The 21659-nt window shown below is 41.6% G+C and overlaps 1 long non-coding RNA gene across 1 annotated transcript in view; it reads left to right on the forward strand.

The window, feature by feature from the left end:
- Nucleotides 1–20464, forward strand: part of LOC118175998 — a 22641-nt gene extending 2177 nt beyond the window's left edge. The window contains exon 3 of the long non-coding RNA XR_004755242.1: nucleotides 19537–20464. This is a non-coding gene — a long non-coding RNA (uncharacterized LOC118175998). The remainder of the gene's footprint in view (nucleotides 1–19536) is intronic.
- The last annotated feature ends 1195 nt before the right edge of the window (nucleotides 20465–21659 follow it).

Consider the following 21659-nt stretch of genomic DNA (forward strand, 5'->3'; position numbering starts at 1 on the left):
AAAAAAAAAAAAAAAAAAAAAAAAAAAAAAACACAAAACAAAACAGTCTAATGTTGGTCTAGGGGCACGTTCCCCTAGGACTTGGGAAAGAAAAACACCAAACCACGTTAGTTTGGTGCACCTCGAGCAGAGCAGCACATTCAATTAAAATCCATTTCAACGAAATAAAAAGACACTTAATCTTGGATCAAAAATAACTACAAAATAGCAGGCAGCACCACCCAGCCCGAGCTGCGGTGGCATTTCCAAGGCAAATTCAGTTTACTGATACTGTACCGCGAAGTGTGCTTCTAGGAAATTGCTGGCAATTCCCTCTTTGAGTTTCCAACACCATCTGCGAAAGGCTCTTCTTAATGAAAGCCCACGGGTACCTCCTCAGAGTCACCCGATGGTGCCATGGAGAATTTGCCAGTTAGTTTGTGTGAAAGGCGTGCTCATGTTTGCCATGTAACCTAAAGACAGGTAAAATTGCACTGCTCTTTGCCTTTTTGCCTTTTTCCTCCTTTTTTCTTTCCTTTTCCTTCTGCATTTCTTTCCTTTTCATTTAGTCTTTCTTTTTTTTTTTTTTTTTAATTCTTTTTTCTTAATCCATGCACTCCCCTCTCTGTATGGAACAGTTCCTCTTGTCTCTGATACAATAACTACAAGGATATGTGATACTTATTTTTAACATCAATGTTTTGCAGAATATCTGTATGCAAAACCTACTTGTGCCTTAATAAGATCTGGTTGCTGTGCTGGGAATATTAAAGCCCCGATTTTCAGCTCATCCCTTCTGTTTGCACCTGCCTGTCTGTGAGCTCATGTAGTATTATCTGAGATCCGCAGTGATATCTAATTACTAAGCTGTCCTCCAAGGAGTTACATTTCTCTGCAGTTTCTGATTCCCCTGCAGCAACAGCGGACACATCCCCAGCACTCTTGGGGTGACTCAGTCAAGTCTCAGCAGCCTCCCTTCTCCACCACCTTCCAAGACAACGTCCTCACCATGTCTTGAGGTGGTCACATTGCCTTGGGGTCCCCCAGCTCCAGCAGCCCTGCATGGACCCTTGAGGCACCTGGCAGTTGGAAAAGTCTCTGGGATTGTCAGATATTAGGGTTAGTCTGACCCAAACATAGAGTTTTGGGGATTGCGACTCTGTATTTAGTCCACAGAGGTCCTCTTTATGCTGCTAGGATCTTTACTGAATCCATCCCAAAACGTTTCCATTCTTCTGTACAGCACAGCCTGTGGGCTTTGGGGAATTAACTACCAGAGACACCGAGCATTTGTGGTTTCTACCTCCAATAAATTGAAGCCACACAGATTGTCTGAAAGTGGCTCTAGCACCAACTCCACCGAGCTCTGGAGCTCACGGTGCAGCTCGGAGGAGTGGAGTCACACAGGGCAGCCTTGCTGTTGGAGCTGCACGCTTAATTTTAATGAAGGGGAACGGTGCTTCTCTCCAGCTCCACAGCCAGGGTCCTCCTCGCATGCAAGCTCAAGTTCCTGACTCGCTACCAGGAGGGCATAAAAAAGTATTTAAAGATAATTTATTCTTACCGAGCAACAATAGCAATAGTTAATCTCTTATATTAAAACTTTTAATGACTTAGGGGACTTATGAAACCATCGGAGCCTGTTTAATGAGGGCCTGCTCTGGCCCACACTTTTGGAAGCTTAAATCTTTAATAGAGCAGAAAAGAAATTCACAACAATTTTTTGGGGGACTGTACTAAAATTTATGGAGCTGTTCAGTTTCCAGGACTCCTGTTCCTGCTGGGCAATGCTCTGATGATGTATTACAGTAACATGTCATCAGGGCAATGGAGCTCCATGATGCATTACAGCAATAAGTCGTTTGTAATACATCATCGGAGCAGCTGCTGCCCCAGATTGGGAGTCTCAAACAAAAATTAGGCAAGCAATTCAATGAGCACCGACGATGCTTGCTTTCTTTCCCTCTTTCTTTTCCTGTCTCCAGGTCCTTCTCTCCTTCTCACTCACAATCTCTCCCTGCCAATAGCAATTTGCTGGTAATTTATTCATTCTGCTTCTCCCATGAAAATTCCTTTCTGGTGGAACCAATTGAGCACAACGTGCTACACCCCAGGAAAGCACCGCGAGGAAGATGAGGATGACTGTAATGAATTAGATGTGTAATCCCTGCAGACTGGAAGCCCAGGTCTGACAGTGACCGGCACCAGATGTTTAAGAGGAGACAGCCCATGACGGCGAGTTGGTGGCTGTATGGCAATGTAGGTCTTATTTCACTATTACTAATTAAGAGTTAATACTTAATCCTCTACCCCCACCCCCTCAAATCACGTCCTGTTTTTACTTCTCATATTTTTGTTAACAATATTAACAATTCCATCTAATCAATGAAAAAAAAATTATCCAAATTATTTAATAAATTGGGGTAAGTTCTCCGCCTCAGTAATGGTACTGGACAGTGAGGTCCACAGTCAGACAGGGTCAGTGGCTTTACAGAAGTTCCTGCTCCACTTTTTGTTTCTCTGTGTTTCATCTCCTCTGCCTTCGGGCCTCCTTTTTCAGCAGTAGATTTTACCAGTTGGTCTTTGAGTCCTCCATAACCCCTCTTATTGCAAGACCAACACAAAGAAAAGCAGTAAGGATGCAGAGCTGGATTGGGAATGGCACTGCATGAATGCTTTGCCAACCATCTCCTCTTCACCTGAAATAGCTGGATGTTCCCGAAGTGAAATGATCTAGAGAAATACTGTTTTCTAGACTGCCATAATTCCTGATTTCAGGAATCTTTAGCAAAAACATTGATCTCCTTACACTTCTTTGCTTGAAAGCAAAAAAAGTTCTGGTGCCAGAGCTTGGGTTAGGAAATGTGTTACTGGAAGTAGCCAGGTAGCGATGGCAGCCTGATGGCATCCTGAGCTCTGTAATCTTGCGGGTGCCTTTTGAAGCTTTCCCCCTCTATTGTCCTTGCCTTGGCCTTCTACACATGTGGCAAACAGACCTCTGGAAACTCATCAAATACACTGAAACAGCCTTTTTTTCAGCCTTGAATACTCGTTTCACTCTGTTCCTCTTCTGCTGTTTTCTTTAGAGAGGGGGCCCAGGTGAAATGTTTGAGACCTGACTCTCGCTATTTCCCAAGCTCAGAGGTACTAAGAGTTGTCCAGGGCGATGTTTCAGTTCATGACAGAGGGAAAAAAACAATTGGGACCAGATGTAGTCCCTGATAGGGTGTCTGGGTATTGGATCTAGGATTAGGACTTTGCTCTAGAGCTATCTGTTGTTCTCTTCAGCAGAGGTTGGCTCAGAAGATAATATAATGTTCAGTGGGGAACCGCTGAATATACTGTCCATACTCACACACTGCAGTTTGTTTTGTTTCAGGGAGTTGTTTTGATTTTTTTTTTTCCTGTACTACTCTTTTAGTGTCTAATGCTCTGCACTTATTAAATCACCCAGCACAGCAGAGAAAAAGAGAGGAAAATCACATCCATGGGTTGTTACAATGCATGAGGCATAACCAAGTGCTTCAAATCCTTGAGGGGATTACTTCAAAATCACCAGGCCACCTGGAGTTTCATTATGGCTCTTACAAACAGGCTTTTAGCAAGAAGGATGAGGTGGGGGGAGAAGGGGTCTTCTATTTAAGCACTGAAAAGAGATAAAGTTCAGAGAGCTGAACAATGGCTTCCAATGGGCTCAGCCGAGTCAGCTGAGACCAAGGACTGGAAAGGATTAATCAGAGCGAAAAATGTCAGTTTACAACAAAATCTTTAGCAAAGTATCCAAGCCACAGAGCTCAGCAGAGACCAGAGTTAGTCATTCTCTAATCACGTACTACTTTTTCCCTTGCTTAGTCCGTGAGTCAAAGGTTTGTACTTGTATCCAAGTCTTCTTTGCAATATCTCTGCCACAAGCTGTTCCTTGGCCCTTATGTCCCGTCTGTAGGAGAGCCCCTCTCTTGCTCCCGTGTTTTTTCTGGCACATTGGCTACCCCATGCATCCTCTGTCACATCTTGTGCATTTGGTTAATTACCTAGTACATGTGTCTTCTGAAGCACATTACATCTTCGGAACGGTCTTACCTTAGATACAGGAATACATTGCTTTAGTCTTGACGAGTACATTCAAAAGCTCTACTGCAAACTCTGCGGGGTAAGTTATAGAGTAGCTGGCCTTGCTCACTTGAAGAAAACCTGTAGTTCAGCACAGCGCTGAGGATGCAAGCACTCCATGATTTTTGGACTAATGCAGAGCAAATGTTCCATCACTCAGTTCAATCATGGAATGAATTTGTTTTAACATTTTGTCCTGCTGCAATGTAATTCATATCCGAAACAACTAAAATCCCCATGAGAAACAAGAGCTTTATTCTGTTTCATGCTCTCAAAATATTGAATAAAGAAAGTATAAGTCCTTTTTCCCCCCCTTCTCCCCAGTTTTATTCCAAATGCAAGACATGAGTTGAGGATGGCAGGGTGATATGCAGGTAGGAGCAAGGCAGATTGCTAGCCACGGTCACACAGCAAACAGGTTCATTGCTCCTCTCCCTGTGGTCTTAGTACCATGTATTTGCATTATGGTTCAGACAATCTGTAAGACATCACTGCAGTAATATGCACAGTACCTTTAATTCATTCTATTATTTATCTCCTGAAATTTGCTGTGAATCTTCTCTGAATTTGATAAAATGATTTCTTTAGAAAGCAGCTTTTAGCATAGATCAAAAACTGTCCTCATTCTCGGTCAGTTATTTCTTTATATTATTAACAGGATGATCCTACTGATACTCAAGTGCTTTGTTCTGCTGTTACCTAGAGAAGAATTAAACTCTCTGCATGTTCCTTAGAAGCTCAGTTACAAAGGAGACATAAAAAGTCTGCTAACCAAACAGCAGGCTGGCCCTTTCTCTGGAGGCAGTCACGGAAAGGAGCTGGAGAACTTTCTACCCAAAGCTCCTTGGGACCTGTTTTCAAAATAGTGCACGTAACGTGTGTTCACAAGGCCCTTTTATAGCTCTGCTGTCTTGTGCAGTAGGGAGCTGAATTTCCTGTAGCTGTTTAATGAGCAGCTTAGTCACTACAGAACGCTTTCTGAAGATTGTTTTCCATGATATACTGAGCTATGAAAAGGAGGTTTGGAGTCGTTAATTCATTTTTACTCCATTAAATATGTAGGAGACTCCATTAAATATGTAGGGTTTGGGCAATCAAATATTGTCAGGGTTTGATTTTTCACCTCGAAGTAAGCAGCACTATGGTTGCAGTCTGGTAGATCTACGTGTACAATTAGGTATGAAAATGTAGCTGGTCACCTGCACACAATTGCCATGATTGCATACGAAATTGTGGTAATTAAGGATGACAGCTTCTCTGAAGTTGGAAGGATCTCTTCACTTAAAGGGGCCCAGGGTTTCAACAAAATGCCATGGTGAAAATCGTGCATTTTGTTTGTAAGAAATCTTCCCAAAAGTATTTTCTGAGTCTCTGAACTGGATATCACGTCTTTTAGTCGAAGATCCATTCCAAAAGTGCATCAGTTGATCCAGTAATGTAATCTATGCAAAATAGGTGGGTTTTTTTTTAGAGACATCCTCTGTACTTCTCCAGATGGGTGCATGTAGTTTTGTTTTTTTGTTGTTGTTGTTGTTTTGCTTTGTTTTTCTTTTTAATTCCTTAAAGCTGGGGGTGGGGGGGAGGGAGTGGAGGTGAGTCTGTTAAGAGCACTGAGGATGAACAGAGCTGTTGGAAGTACTGGCACCTCTTCATATGTGAACTCCTCCAATACCTCCTCACTCCTTTCTCTTCATGTAGACATATAGTGCTAAAAGTCTTGGAAGAACATAGGAATTTTTGTAATATTTTGCAAAATTGCAATAAGAAATCAGCAGGTAAAATCTTCTAGCTTATTATTTAGAAAACAAATAACTGGCTATGAGGATTGCCTTGAACGTCACTTTCAATTACTTTTAATCCTAGGTGGTGAAAGAACAGATGACACATCTGTAAGATATGCTGGCACTATTCTCAGGCTTTGCAAGAATAATTCAGGGTTTCCAGTTCAGGAATCTTCTCTGTAGGATTCTATTATGTTTTAACTTGACATAATTTATAAATATATACAGTAACTTTTATGCACTCTCTTAAATAACCTGAATCTTTTACAGAATGTTTACTTGCAGGCCTAGAAAAGAAATCCTAAAAGGGTAAAAAGAATTGCATGTGATCTTCAACTAGTATATGACAGCAAGTTTATGCAGGTGAAAGACGATTGAAGATCTGGAGATGAAGAGTGCATTTCTGCTCTCTTTGTGTTGTTCTTTCGTAACCTTTTAGGAATTTTATTCCCTTGTATTTTTAGTGGCATTGCTTGGAGTGGGGAATCCTAAACACCACCCTGGGTATGCTGAGGTCCTGTTATACTGCTAATGTCCAACATTTCACTTCCTTAGAAATGAGCATCAGAAGTGTGAAATGGCACATACGAGCCCATGCTGACTGATTCCTATTACACAGACAGAGGATTGAGGCCAAAAAGTTTATGAATTCAAATTCAGGGAACCCTAAGGTGACTAGAGTACTCTTTTTCTGTGTCTCAACTTTTATCATGTAATCAAGGATAAAAAGTATGCCACCAAATGCCTTTACTGTGGATACAGTTTTCTGACTTTCAACTGAATGCCAATTTGAAACTATTAGAAAAATAACTAACCTAAAAATCTACTTACACATTTGTTCTGTCACTCTGTTAAAAAAGAACAGCTGAACAAATTATCAACATTTTGTGAGGATTAGGAAAATTGATACAGGCTGACTCACTGCATGCCTATATAACCCGAAGTAATGTTAAAACCCAGGAAATGAGACGGGGACTGGAAAGGCTGAGAGAATTATTGTATTATTGTAGCATCCTATAATGCCAGATTATTCAACTTGGTTTTCCACTGCCTATTTACACCCTTGTAAATATTAAAACATTCTTGCTCCAACCTGATAACCATGTTCTTGTGATGAGTTGATGGTTTTCTCCAAGGCCTCTATTCCTCTTCAAAAGCACAACTTCCATGAAATAATCAATTCAAATTGCATATGCTGAATGTCAGAAATCAATTAAAAATTAAGCCATCATTATAGACAGTCATACCAAACTATTTTTAATACAAAGGCATAAGTAATAAGAAATTTCAGCCCTGCCAGTAAATGTAGGAGCTAGTAAATCTATTTGTGATCTTCACACTGAAGAACTTCAGGGAGTGAGAATAATTTCCAAAATACGTCTAAAAATGTATTTAACACTGAGGATGGAGCAAGTAACTTCCTCAGATTTACATCTGAAGAAAAGGAAAGGCCTATGTTTACCATCCTTGGTGTTAACTTGCCCTATTTGAAGGGATGAAATCTGCATTTTGCTCAAAATAGGGAATTCTGATCCAGAATTGTCTTTCATCTTCATTTCTCCTTGCCTGTATAGCTGCCTACAGGAGCAGAGCTGCCGAGCAGCTTCCAGTAACCTTGTTGATAACAGGGTTACAGTCAAAACAAGCTCCTGGAGAGTCTCACTTCAAGTTTTCTATGTGAGTGACATTATTACAATTAGAGAGGAATCTGACCTGCAGAGCTCATTTTCCAGGTTGCATTAGTGTGAATTCTGCTGGTAGCTTTTTTACATTTGGGATTTTGGATCCAGCTCACTAAAATCCCAGCCGTTCTCCATCTTGTCAGTGGAAAGAACAGAACTCTACATTCCTCCTGCCCCGTTCCCCAAGGCCGGGACTTTCATTTTAGCCCCAGGGCTGGGTGGATAATCAATAAAACCATGCTACATCTGCCTCAGACAGAGGAGACGCCGTGCAGCCAGCCGGTCCCGGCTTTGATCGGCGGCTGAGCGCTGCCAAAATCTGGGCAGCCCCCAGGACAGCTCCAAGGAGCCCTTTGTGGGCATTGCATGTGGGGAAGGCATCACCTGTCAAAGTGAATGGCTGCAACCTTTCCCTGGCCGTGGGAGGCCTTTTGATGCAGGGGGCGTTGATAATTAGGGTCTAATTGAGTGATTAACAGCCCCAGCAGCTCATCTCTTTAAGGGTATGCGAGGAGAGCAGGCAGTGTTCCCCAGCAGGTCCTGGGTCTCTCTGAAGCCCTGGTTTCTCCTGCTCCGTTCTCCCTGGCTGGGCTTGTTCTTAGATCAGGCTGAACGCAATCTTCATCAGCAATGTGCCGAGCAAGCAAAATCATAGAAGGTGATTACATTTTCTCACGAGTGCTGTAATCACTTTCTCTAAACCACTATTGATAATAACTGTTGCAGGACTAGGCTCCCATTTGCCAAGACACATGGTCTCTGCAGGCAATGAAAGTCTGTCTAGATGTACTGAACTTAATTAACTGAGTTTGAAGAGCCTATTAAGGCAATATTAAAAGAAGCCTATCTCAGCAGGCCTGCACAGTGGGGAGACACAGCAGAGCTTTCAATTTAAGACTTATTGCAAAGCTATCCTGCTGCCCAGCTCCACGGTCTGCCTGGGAGCTGTTTAATAGACTGCTTGGGAGCAGGGTAAAAGCGTTTACAAAGAGATTGGGGTAAGTGGTGGGGATATCAAAGGAAATCAACCTGTAATATATTATATGCTCACTTTGTGGATGGGGGAGGAGGCGGTATATAAATGGGGAGATTATTCAGCACTGAATGAAACAAATGACAGCATGGACATGCTTAAAAATCTTAAAATAGGGCTTTGGGAATCCAAAAATAAGCTTTTCCTGAGTAATTTTGGCATACTGTGGTGCACAGCAGTTCCTTACTAAAAAGTGCAGACTTGTCATATAAAGTAAAATCAAAGAAATACTTCCTGCATCTCTCCTTTTCCTCCCTCATGCCTCAGTTAATGACTTTTGGAATCCTTCTTTTTCTCTCTACTTCTTGAGGAAAAATAAGTGTCATCACTGGTTTGAGCATCGCTGGTGGGTTACATTGCCAGCTATAGGAGAACAAAAAGAAGCTAAGAAATTCTTTATTGACTGACTGATGAATAAGGAATTGTTTTACAGAGGTTCCCTCAGGCCACTATTCAGGCCCCTGAATTGCAAAACTACAGTAAAAAATAATAATAATAATAGTATATATAAAAAAAGTGTTGATTTTGCCTTAGTACAACCTGCAAATGGAATGGTACAAAAGTATAAATGTAATGCAACGCTAACAATAATTCCTAGCTTTTATGGAAGTGTTTTCTTTATTTAGAGGACTGTCCAGTCAATACATGTGATATTGTGAAACCAGTATTTGCACTGAATTGAATGGTATGGACCTGAAGTCAGCATGAATCAAAACCTTTAGGCCCAGGGGAATGCTGCTGGCCAGCCCGAGGCTCCAGCTCTTGACGTCAATGGGCCATTTTCAGTCGTTTATTGAGATGGGGAGGTCAGTGTGAAGTTGTGATGGTTGTAGGAAGAAGCTTGAAAACATGACCTGAGGTTACCCTGTTAACAAGGGGAGAGGATTCAAATTGTTATGATATAAAATCGCAGGGGTTTTAAGTGAAACAGTCTGTTTAAGGGGTTTAGGCACTTAGGTGGTAACAGCTTTCCATCTCCTACTACTCAGTACTGAGCCTAAAAGACATGGCTCATTTCATTATATGGGGGCCCTGTCAGAAAAGTGGTAGTCTTTAGAAACTTATAAGACTAATTCTTCTAATCCACTGAAGCCACCTTGGGATGGGGTTAATGGATGGTAATTTCTGCTTCGGGCCCATCAGCCTCTACTGCTCCCCAGCTTGTGCTGGAGAAGCAGCAGCTGCCTGGGCAGAAGGGGATAACTGCTCCCATTTGCCCTGGAAAAAAAGAGGGGAAAATGTTTGGTTTCCCAGATTAGATTTCATAGCCTGACAAATTATTTTTCACTCTGCATGAGAGGGAAACAAAAAGGCAGTCTTCTTCATTTGCCAAAGCCCACCACCTTTGCTCAGGGTGAACTTAAGAACCCCAGGCGTATGGGGGAAAGCTGTGGTGTGAGCAAAGGGGGCAAAAGCTGCACAGGCTGGATCAATGGAGAGTGTTTCCAGAGTGCCCTAACTCTTCCCAATTAGAACAAAACCAAAATTATTATTTGCATGAATAATGTACCGTGTGTGTTTACACTGCAGTTGTTCCTAATGCTTTATTTTTATACAAAATAACAAGGCTGTAAAACCCAGAAGCCTTAGCCAGTTTATTGCAGTAGCTGAATTAAAAATAGAAGATCCTCCAGAAGAATGTCTGCTCAGTGCAACCGATGTATAATTGTGTGTGGCTTCAGTTTGTTTGGCATAGGAAAACCCAGTGTAACTTGAGAATTCATTACGAGAAAAGTACAGGACTCCTGCCATCTTCTAATGGCCTTCTTACAGCTTTAAACGCAAAATTTACAAGAGAAGTCTTAAAGAAATGACAGGAAAATCTGAGAAGATAACGAAATCAGACAGGGAAATTAATAGAAGCCTTGGGTTCTCTAATCCACAATGATTAATATCTGTAAGTTGCATGATCCTTGGTTTCCACTGGAATTGATAAACTACCAACTGCGGCTTCTCTGCTTTAAATCAATACAAAAACTCTGAGTTGGCCTTGCTGGCCTATCTGTCATCCCTTTTCTAGCTGATGGTTACATGTAGTACTTACTAACTGCAGCAGTACTCTATTCTATTCTTTCCAGTTGGACTTGAATTTCTTTTCTTTTTTTTTTTTAATTGCTGTACCCAGGAGGAGATGGTGTGACCAACATTTGAGATGCTAATCAGTTTTCAGCATCTTGCCAAAGCCAAGAGGTTTAATGACATTTTGCCAAGTTTTTAAGAGCATCCACCAGTGAAATATCAGTTGCCTTCAAGGCATCTCAGGTCCAGCAGCACAAATTAATTACCACTTTAGCAACTCTTAGCTGTCTGCAGGAGTTCAGGCAGTTCATGTGAACCAGGCAGGCATATGGGGAGGGTGGTGTGCTGTTAGGTCCATTTTTTGCAGATGTGCAGGCTGAGCCATGGAGAAGGGAAGTCCCTTTCTGCAGACCACAGAGCTGCTGAATAGCAGAGGGGTTCACACTTCCCAGCTGGGGCAGATGGATGTCTTACAGGCACAAGTGTGCTGGTGAAGAAGCAGCTGGGTATTGCCTCTTCCAGCAAAAATGCCCCCAAAAATACCAGGGAAATAAGGGTATGTTTCCATGCTTTGGTGACAGAAGCTGCTAACTCTTGGCAGGGGAAAGAGGAGGCAGCTGGGGGAAGTGATCAGTTCCCTGTATATGTGGGGATCTGGATGGGGATGTCAGTCTGAAGCCATTGTCAGCTGGGGCCAACCACAGGACCACAAGGGAAACCTTGCCCTTGTTCATCAGCCACAGCTCGCACTGCAGGCAGGAGGATCAGAAATGAAAGCCTCCGGGATTTTTGGCAGAGAAGCAGGGCTTGCCATCTTACTCCCAAAAGATCCTAACCCGTGTATTTAAAATGAAGTGCAGAGCAAATCTGTCATGTTTAGCTCTAAGGAAGATATATTCAATACCAACCCTGGCACTTCAGGTTGGAGGATGCAGAAGGAGATGTGGCAGGAAGCCCACGGGTGGGTTGCCCCAGGGACAGAAGGAGTTAAGGGCTGCAGTGAGCCAAGGTTCAAGTCACTGCAGGTGTTTAACAGCAACTGACTCCTAAGCCGAGTGCATAAATAGCAACAGGGCAGCTGGATCAAGGTGGAAAGGCTTAGTGCTGTGTGGGTGAGGCCAGGGTGATCTCTGCTTAGCAGGGCTGTGGATTTTGTTTCCATCTGACTGTGTTATCAGGGCTAACTTCTGCTAACTCTGAGCTAGGAGAGCTCGGAATTCTGAGCTAAAGCAATAGAGGAAAATGTACAGAGCACTAAAATTTTACTGATGTCTGCAAGTGTGAATCTCTTGGTAAATGAAGGGCATGGGCTCAGAGGAAGCAGGAGCAGAGGGTGTTTGGTTGTACCATGCTGCACGTGGCAGGGCCATTCTGCTGCCTCTGTAGGAATTGAGACAGGGCTTCTTAGAGCTGCAAAGCAATTTCAAATTGGGGCACCTGGCAGGGACCTGATAAAGATGGAAAAATATGGGAAAAGGACAGTCTTACCCCTTTGATGGGTCAGTTCAGCAGGAAATCAGGGCTCAGCTCCATCCTGTAATCAGGTCAGGGTGCCTGCTGCACGGTCGTCCTGGCAAAGGCCCTTTACTGCTTATGTTTCCTTCAGTGACCAGACAATTTAGTCTGAGATTTGCCAGCAGGCCCCAGAAAGCTCCTGGGAATAGATTATTTGGGAATTATTTGCTGGCTTATTCACATTTGCAGAGCATTGAACCAGTTTGTTTCCCAGTAAATAGCATCATGTTATTCTTCTCTTTTGACTCTGACATCTGCAGCAATGGACTATAAGCATTCCTGCTAAAGAGCAATGGGCTTTACCTGAAGTCTGCCTCTCTTCCCCTTTTTTATTTGTTTAAAAGATACATACAGAGAGAGAGAGGAAAAAAAATGTGGGAAAATCAAGAGGGGAAAATGAACGTGGTGTCACATTGCTGATTAACTTAAAAGAAAAAGAAAAAAAGTGTAGTTATAAAGCAACTCAGATGTGTTTGCTGAACTGCAAACATTATTCTCTGATCTTTCAGACTTCTGATATTTTGTAGAAAACATTACTGAATTGTCCTTAAATGCATGTCGTGGGTTAGAGGTATCTCCAGACCCTGACATTTTTTCCCTGCCTGAATATTATCTGCCATAAATGCAGCTGTGCCTTCAGTGCTTGGTGCATGCAATTGTAGCATGATACAAAATGGGGTTGGCTTATGGGTCTGCTCTGAAGTAGAATCTCTGAACAGTGACCACTGTAAGCTGGGTTTCTGTTTCAATCCTTACTTTTAAAAGTGCCGCCTCCTTCTTGGGAGAAAGCGGAAAAATACTGCGCCTTCCTGTATTTTTGCTACACTCCCTTCCTCCGTTTAGCTGCAGTCTATTTTCCTTCACACTTATTTGACATCATGGAAATTCAAAGGATGCCAATAAATTATTATGGTATATGTAGGAGACGTAGGTGTTTCTGCCATTAGAGCATTAGATCGCTTTCCCAGTTCAGTTCTCAGAAGAAGCCCAGCGGCAGACCCAGCATGTCTGCCAGCTCCTGCGCCTTCCAAGCTCGTGGTGGAGCACAAGTTACAAAGCATCCTCAAGCTCACGTCTCACGTAGCTTACATGGTTTAATGCCGTTCCTGCCTCTTGAGGGGCTGTCAGTCATTAATATTTAGATCTCTGTTCCCTAGTAATTATTCCTCCCAGATCCCTTCTTAGAAGGAAAACTTGCTAGTCTGGAAAATGAACATGTCATGATGAGCTGCCTTGGGTAAATATATCTTTTTTGTTTTGTACGAAATAAGCCCATAATTCAGACATATGTTGTGTTTATTTTTGAACATGTTTTTTTGTTAGTGAATGTGCAGCTCGACCTTACACTCAACAGGAAAATCTTTATCCAAAGAGTTAATGCAGATGAGTAATCCGGGGCACTCCTGCCAGTTCTCGGGTGGTGGGATTCCCGTAAACAGCTAGACACTTTGAACTTATGGTTTTTACTTTATGTCATACTCCAACCACTAAAACAACACGCCACCATGGAGTTCTTCCCTGTTGAACCAAAACACAGATTAAACCATGGAAACTTAGGCTGAAAGTATCATTTGGGGGGACCTCCTGTTCATCATCACACCCTCTTTAATTCATTGCTGTCCCGAGATAGGTGGTGAAGTGCTGTTGTCACTGTTTGTATGGTATGGTGATTTATTACAACACTTGAAAGCTGTCCTGGGTCAGTGTAATGCCTGTAGACATGGAGATGCAGAAGCTGTAATTGAAGACACGCAAAAAGGGAGAGAGAACTGATCATGGGGAGCCAGAGGGTAACATTTGCACCAATAGATTTCCTTCGGGTTCCTTTCATTGGAAATTTAATCTTGAACTGTTTCTTCCATATCTCCCTTCCCTCTAAAATGCCTGCTCTGAGGGACCGTGTACTGGTAGATCTGGGCTTAGATCCTGCACAGAAGTTTCAGTGTCTGAACAGATCAGCATTCACCCTCTCTTACCTTTTTGTATCAATTATCAGTAGTGTCCAAAAGTCGCTTTGAAAGCCTTGATTTAATGAAACCTGTGTTAATTTGTTGCGGGATATAATTACACATGCATTATAAATTCTCTTATATCTAATTTTCCAGGCAGCACTAAAAGCTCAGTTCTGCCTAGTTGTGCTAATCAAGGATGTGGAGTTGATATGGGAGCCATATCAATACGGCTCTTGCAGATTTTCTCCGGGTGACAGGCAGCTCGAGTACTCTTGGATAATTGCTCAATATCAATACCATGTGGAATTATTAAATTGAAGTATCCAAGAAGTAATAATCATGTGCATCACATGTGAAGGACATTACATAATCATTCTATTACACTGGCATGAGTCACTGTTAAAATGCCCTGTATATCTTTCACGGTGGATTAAGGATACAAGCCACTGGGTATCATGAAGGCTGCTACAATGCTCCATAATGTCTCAAAAATGTGCAAGGTCTTTTGGAAACAACTATGAAAAATAGCCCGTTCTCATATTCAGTAAATAACTTGGTCACTGGGGAGGTCAACAGCTAAAGGCTCACATCCAGGTTGTGGATTAATGACCTGCAAAAATATCAGTTTAAAAATAGGCTCTTCTTCTACTTAAAGACATGCAATAATGAAGCATCTCCTACCATTCCTTACTTGTCTTTTCAGACAGAAAAATGGGGCTTACGCTGGTTGTACAGAGCTGAGTTAAGTAGTGATATAATGCACACTATGTAAATCACGGGCTAGTGGTACTACACCCTGTTTCTTATGCTGTCAGGATGTGGCACGCAGGACCAGAAACACCCAGGAGTCGTTCTTTATGTCAGAAACAATTGTGAGTGAAAAGGTTGAGGTGCGCGTGCTTGCTCACGATGTGTTTACGTTGGTCCAACATCCGATGACAAGTTATAAATGTCCCCGCAGTGGACAAATTTCCATTGCGGAAGGGGAATATTTATTATGAGATTAAAAGGTATAGAATGGTAAAAGGGAAGGCAGAAAACCAACCTGTCCTGCGCTGGGAGGATCGATGAGGTGACTTAGTCCTGCATGCTTTGTGTTGTAATGTCCTTGTATGTACGCCCACGACTAATGGGCTGGGCTGGGCTGCTGAGAGTCGTTTTTCAGAGAATTCAGTGTCTTCAAGTTTGCCAAGATGGTTTTGCAATACGTTAGGAGGCCCTGAATTTAAAAATAAAATAAAAATCCCTCTTCTAGCTCTGCTTTTTTTTCTTGTCTTTTTTAATGAGGCTAGAAACCGTGATGAAGGGGACTATTTTGTGCCTCAACTAGGTGAAGTGGAGACAAATTGAGAGCAACTCTCGAGAGAGAGCTCCTCTCCTATAAGTTGACTAAAGGATGAAGCATATTCTGCTTTACATAGCCGTGCAGATATGTCTCCATACCATTACTGGACTGACAGCTCTGAGAATGTTAACACACTAAAACATGGTTTGAGACCATTCAGCAGCTGTGAGCTGGTATCACATATTTCCATCCAGTTAGCTCTTGCTTGAATGTTCCCTTCTCAGCTAGAGCAGAGGGAATCCACACATTCTGGGTGTCTGTGATGCAGTTTGTCATTTGGAGGCTAATTGCCACTCCAAGTGGATTTTTGGTTGGCTTTGTTTTGCTTTACATAATCGTTTTAAAGCATGTAGAATACATGAGGTGGACATTGGATCTGGAGATATCCCATGCCTGTTTGTGGAAGGCACCTTCTATGTAATACAGCGAGGATCAAGACTCAGAGCAGGCTCCCTCTGAGGACGGCACTGGCTTTGCAAGTCCGCTGTAATTTGAGAAACGTGTTCAAAATTGTGAAATGCTTGCATTTTTTAAAGATTGTGTTTTCATGCCTTGCTTCTCTATAAAGACTAAAAAATTGCTTTTCCTCTTAAGGGAAAGTTGAGACCTACTTACAAAATACCATTAAACTTGGGATGAAGTCAACAGAGCTGGCAACGCAGACATCCCTTTGCTGCCTCTACAATCACATTCTTTTTCTTTCAGTAAAAGTTCTGCCATGGGTAGAGCTTTTGTCTGAGGATTGAGAGCAAAATTGCAACATTTATATATTAGCCTAACTTAGGACAGGATTTACTGGAAAACCTCAGTGGTTTTGTTCATCAGATGTGTGAATACCCGTCTCCGTGTGAGACCTGTAGTGATTTTAATCCATCTGTTGTTTAAGGTGTAGCTCTGAGGAGGGCAGTGGAGCAATGTCGAAGCACATCAGCTGCAGGTAGAGCTAGGAGCACTGAATACATGCACAGTTCACGTTGAAACAGGTTTCATCTGATGATGAAATAGGGATGGACAGAGGAAGAAAATGAGTGCACATTCTGCTTAATCAATCTGGCAAATAATACCCACAAACTAAGTCTTGGAGAAGGGCTGAACAAGTTCCCAGAGGAGTGCACAGGTCTGGGGAGAGGATGCATGGGATGGGGGAGGTGGCTGGCAGGCACAGACAGCAGCTCATCGCATTCAGCTCTGTCATCCCTACCAACAGCTTGTTCCCAGACTGTTTTTCCTTTCATTCCTCTTTCTTCACGTTCTGGAAGAAGCGAGCTTTGTATTGCAGTGTTTCATCTTTATCATGAGCTATCATGTAGTTAACCAGCAGCCTCACAGCAGCTTACTTCCGTGTTTCCAAAAAGATCCTTTTATTTTGCCATTACTGGTAATAACTAACATGAGTAAGGCTAACATTGTGTGTTATAGCCCCCCTAAAAAAATTAAAAATTGTTTGAGGATCACGTCTTGATGGGTTTAATAAGTTAAAATTAAAGCCACATGAAAGTGTGGGACAGTGGAGCTAAATGAACTGTGGCACTTGGAGGTGCACGAACGGGGTCTCTGTTATTCATACTCACGTGAGGTTGTAAGCCAGTGTTCAACTTCGAATTTCAGGTTTGAACTAATGAAAACCTTAATGCAAGCCTTGAGCTGAAGTGGCTTAGTTTCATCAAAACCATATTTTGTGTGCATGGTTTCCACCTGAAGTTAGACAAAATTCACATGAAGCCTTGTTCAGCCTGGCTTGAACGTGAACCTCGGCAAGTTTTTCTAAGTCTAGCTAGGGATGTTGTGCACTAGAAAAAATCTCATATAGCTGCAATACAAATAGAAAAGAAAGTGAACGTGCATGGAGGTGTTACATGCATTTCCGTATCTGCATTTCACCAAATATACAGTGGAGGAGAAAAGCAATCCGTTTGGGCTTGGGGTTTGTTTTTGCAAGTTCCTGTTTACAGAATGTTTTCTAAAGTCCTGCTCCCTTTTGCATGGAAAGTATTCATATAGGAAATAATTTTATTTATTTGTTTATATTCCACTAACCACATATGTTTAAACTCTTTGAGATACTTGAAAAAACAGGATGTTTCTTTCTCCAGCATCACTCCTATTAATACATTTTCTTTCTCAGATGATGTCAGAATCATCTGTTTATGGCGTAATGGAGGTTGTTACATCCAAGTGGTAAACATTAAAATGTAGGTTTAAATCATGTCCAAATTTTTCTCAACTAATATTGCTTCAAATGAGTTGGATGCAAGCCTCTTCAAAGATACTTTTTTTTTTGTTCATCTTGGCAGTGTTAGGGGCTGTTAGAGGCTATCCCAATGAGAGTAACTCTCAAGGAGTTATGTTTAAACCTTTATCTTGTTTTACTTTTAATAAGAAGCTAACGTGAGAAGACTTGCAGAACCAGATTATTGGACTTGTGGAGGTAAAAGTGAACAGGGAAATAAGTTCACTTATTTTAAAAACATAGTGAAATGTGTAGATTACAAAGAAAAAAAGTTGATAAACTTAGCAAAAAATCAGCATATGGAAATTCTGTTTTATTTTTGGAACCTACATACAGCTTCATTTCATTTGAGAGTTATTCACAGATCCTGTTCCTGAAACCACTCTGGCTTTGAAAAATGCAAAGCCGAGGAGGCATTAGAGTGACCTCTCTCTCAGGGCACGTTGGACACATCTTGCTCTGTTGCTGTGAGTGCCAGGGACGGCGCGGGTCCTGTGCTGCAGCAAGGCTGTGCCTCAGTATGTTTGCAGCGATAGAGGAGTAAAGGGAGACCACCGGGCTCGTGTAAACCCCAGATAAAAATATGTCAATTTACACTTGAATGCACTTATTACAACTTTTCAAGTAATGTAATTTTAGAAGTGTCTTGGGTCCAAAAATATGACAATGCTTTAAACACAAAATCAAACTGTGGAAGTTCATTTTATTTCCATTAAATTCCACCGTGAATATTGCAGAAGCTTTGGTTTTATTATTGCTAATTCCAAGCATAATAAATATGCTTCAGAATCTAGGCTGATTTATTATCACTTTAAACAGTATGATATTTGCAGCTTTTCAAATATTTAGGAAATAATATGTCTATTTCCAATTTCAGCCTTTCCTTTAAGTTAAGAGACAGCATCAGTACTAAAATCTGGTATTTAAAATATAATTATTTTCCCTGTATCTTTAGCTATATCTTAGATTACTCATACTGAAGGAATATCAGAACGGTTTGTTTTTTCTTGTCACCTTGTCACTCTGAAGATTTTCAAAGGCAGTTTAAAATCAACGAGAACTAAAACACTGAGTTTTATTCAGAACCTTTTTATTTTTGTGCTTTTTTTTTTTTTTTTTAAGGTAAAGCCAATGAAACCAGGTGGCTTTTTCATAATAATTTTTACTTTTCAAATTGTGGCTTGTACAAATCAAATACATTTTGTTCCTCTTAATATTAATTGATGAGTTATCAAATTAGAACAGATGTCAACATCTAACCAAGCCAAATGAAAACATTTCTCATTCTTAACAGTATCAATCATACCAAAATTCAGTGGTCATCTCAGACTTCTTTTTTAACTTACGTGAGAATTTTCTATGCACATAACAAATGCCAGTACTAAGTGCTTCATATAAGACTCCCCATTTTTTGTTCTGAGGGTAGAAAAATATACATAGATATTCTCCCAAAGATGTATACAGCCAAAGGCTAGAAATTCCTACAAGTTCATTTAGAAAATGTGCTGCTTTTTTTTTTCTTTTTTTTTTTTTAAATGAGGTTAGTCATAAATTGAAATCTGAACTCAATGGGTTGGCCCAGAAAATCCCCAAATTCAGGCTATCACCCAGACAAGGCTTGTTAACAGGCTACTGAAGGACTGTTTGCTATTTTACACTAATCAGTTCAGCCTGCAAATAAGCAAATGACTGATAAATCAGAGTAGTCCCGAACCTCTGACCTTGTGGTCCAGAGAAATGCACCAAAATAACTGATGCTAACCCCCTTTCCCAGCTCTCTTGAGGTTGGCTCTACTGTGCTTGCAGAAAGGGCTCAGCTATTCATGCTCTAGCAGGCAAACCTGGGCATCTGTGGTGCTGATTTTGTTGTTGTTCATATGAATATTTCAGACACGTAGCTTGTATACGACCTGATTCTGACACTCCTCATCTGCTCTAAAGCACAGTCAGGACAGCTCACATACCCAAGTCTCAGCATTTCGAGAAGAAGCCTGACAGCCTGGAGAATAAATGGAGCAAACAGAGATAATGCAGTAACCTGCGGCTTTTAGTCTCGAAGTGATACGAGGGGCCAGTCGGAGTTTAAATAAAGGATAAAGCATTAAATCTTCGGGGGCAATTAACTATGTCATTTACTGAGAGCCTCCTCTGACTGCGGCTCGTCTCCATTCCTATTCCTGTATAGTAGTGTGACGTGATGCTGTGATTTTGTGATGGACCCAATCCCTGCAAGAGGTGGCACCACAGCACCACGAATGTCACCCCACTGGGCTGGGTGGGCTCGTGGGGACAAACATAGCTGGGCTGCTGCTCTTATGGGACTGTCTCCTGCCTGCACCAAGCCCCCAGCAGATCCTCAGTTTTATCAGCTGGAAAGGGCCAGGATGAGCCAGGGAATGAATTAAATCTTCCTCTCAGAATCTATGGAAAACCAAATGTAAATCCCTCACAGGACAGTGACAGGAGAGCACCGTGGGCATTTCCCTTCAGCTCTAAAAGCACTTAGTTAGATTAGAGTCATGCCCTAAATAATTTCTACCCCTGATTTATTCCTCATAGTGGTTATGGGCTATGGGAAAGCAGTCCTCCTGCAAATTCCCATGTCCGTCTTTTTTCAGCTTACTTTGGAAATGCAGATCTGGATTGTCATCTCTCTTCCCATTCAACAACTTGTGGAGTTTCTTACTTAAATCTGTGTATTGATTTCAAACCTTTGCTTTATCACAGCTTACTTGTCCAAAGTGGCTGAGTAGATTTACTTTGGTGCTTGGCCAACGTGAATTCTTGAAATCTGCAATGTTAATATACGAAATGAAATTATTCTCCTGTTGCTGAAAGTACAGACATAGGTTTCTCTTCCTCATTGGCACACTGGAAGGCATCATGCCTTTTACATTTTATTTTCTTTGGAGAGCTGCAGCAGTTCATACGATGAGTCTTTATGATGCTGGCTGCTTAGCTATTTTTTTATGAGACTCTTTCAAGATTTTACTGTTAGCAGTTAAGGCTTCCTAGAGAGCCATTTTCATCTTGAAAACACAGCAAGGTATCACACTGGGGTATGAGGCAGTGCCTCAGTCTAAGGGTGTATCAGATCTGTGCAGGAACATGAGAAGAGTCACACACCTATAGTTAGAAGCACAGAAATGCATATAGGGATATAGTTCGTAACACCAGAAATAAGGAAAAGGTATTCTTCAGGACATAAATATGATCGATTGCTTACACTTGACACTGGTTTGCCACCTATGCACTGGTTTGCAGAAAACCTTCCTGCTCACATGTACAACATATACATACAGGTCTGAAACCCTCCTTTGCCATATGTTGTGTTTTACCTACCTTTCTGCTGGTATAATCCTGTCAGTCATTGTGCTCTTTATTTGATAACTTTTATTCTGACACTTCAAATATAACTTTAATCTTTAAATTCAGTTGTCTCATAACGGATTGTATTCTGGAGCTGCGCATAATCCTTGTATCCCAGGGATTGTCTGAAGGCATGTAGTACTAAATGGTGTGCGGACACTTCAAAGGTTTGTGCTGCATCTCTTCAGTCAATGAGCCATTGATCACAGCATCTACTTGAATCAGAGCAGGAAGGCAAGGAAGGATAATCAAACTTATGGGAAATACTCCTAACTGGCAGCGAAATTTGACCAAAATAACACTTAAAGAGTAAAACAGCAGAAGCTGAAACAAATACCCCATCAGGAATTTATTTTCTCTAACTTCCGGCATCATAATATTGATTATTGATTAGCGGGGCAGGGCAAAGGCTGAGTGGTTTAAATTTGTATTCCTTTCTCTTAGTACATTTTAAGCCCTTGCAGACTTGCTTTGATTCTGAGTTTTCTCTCTGTATGTAATGTTTTTTACCATGAAGACACTGGTTTGCGTTCTCCAGCTTGGCATTTTGTGCAGTACCCCTGCAGCTGGTGCCCAGCACCGAATGCTGCTGGGCTTGGCCTCTCCGCACCTCTGTGCACTCGGGCACAAAGAGATGCTCACGC

This window comes from Oxyura jamaicensis, chromosome 18, assembly GCF_011077185.1.
Source record: "Oxyura jamaicensis isolate SHBP4307 breed ruddy duck chromosome 18, BPBGC_Ojam_1.0, whole genome shotgun sequence".
Lineage (NCBI taxonomy): Eukaryota > Metazoa > Chordata > Aves > Anseriformes > Anatidae > Oxyura > Oxyura jamaicensis.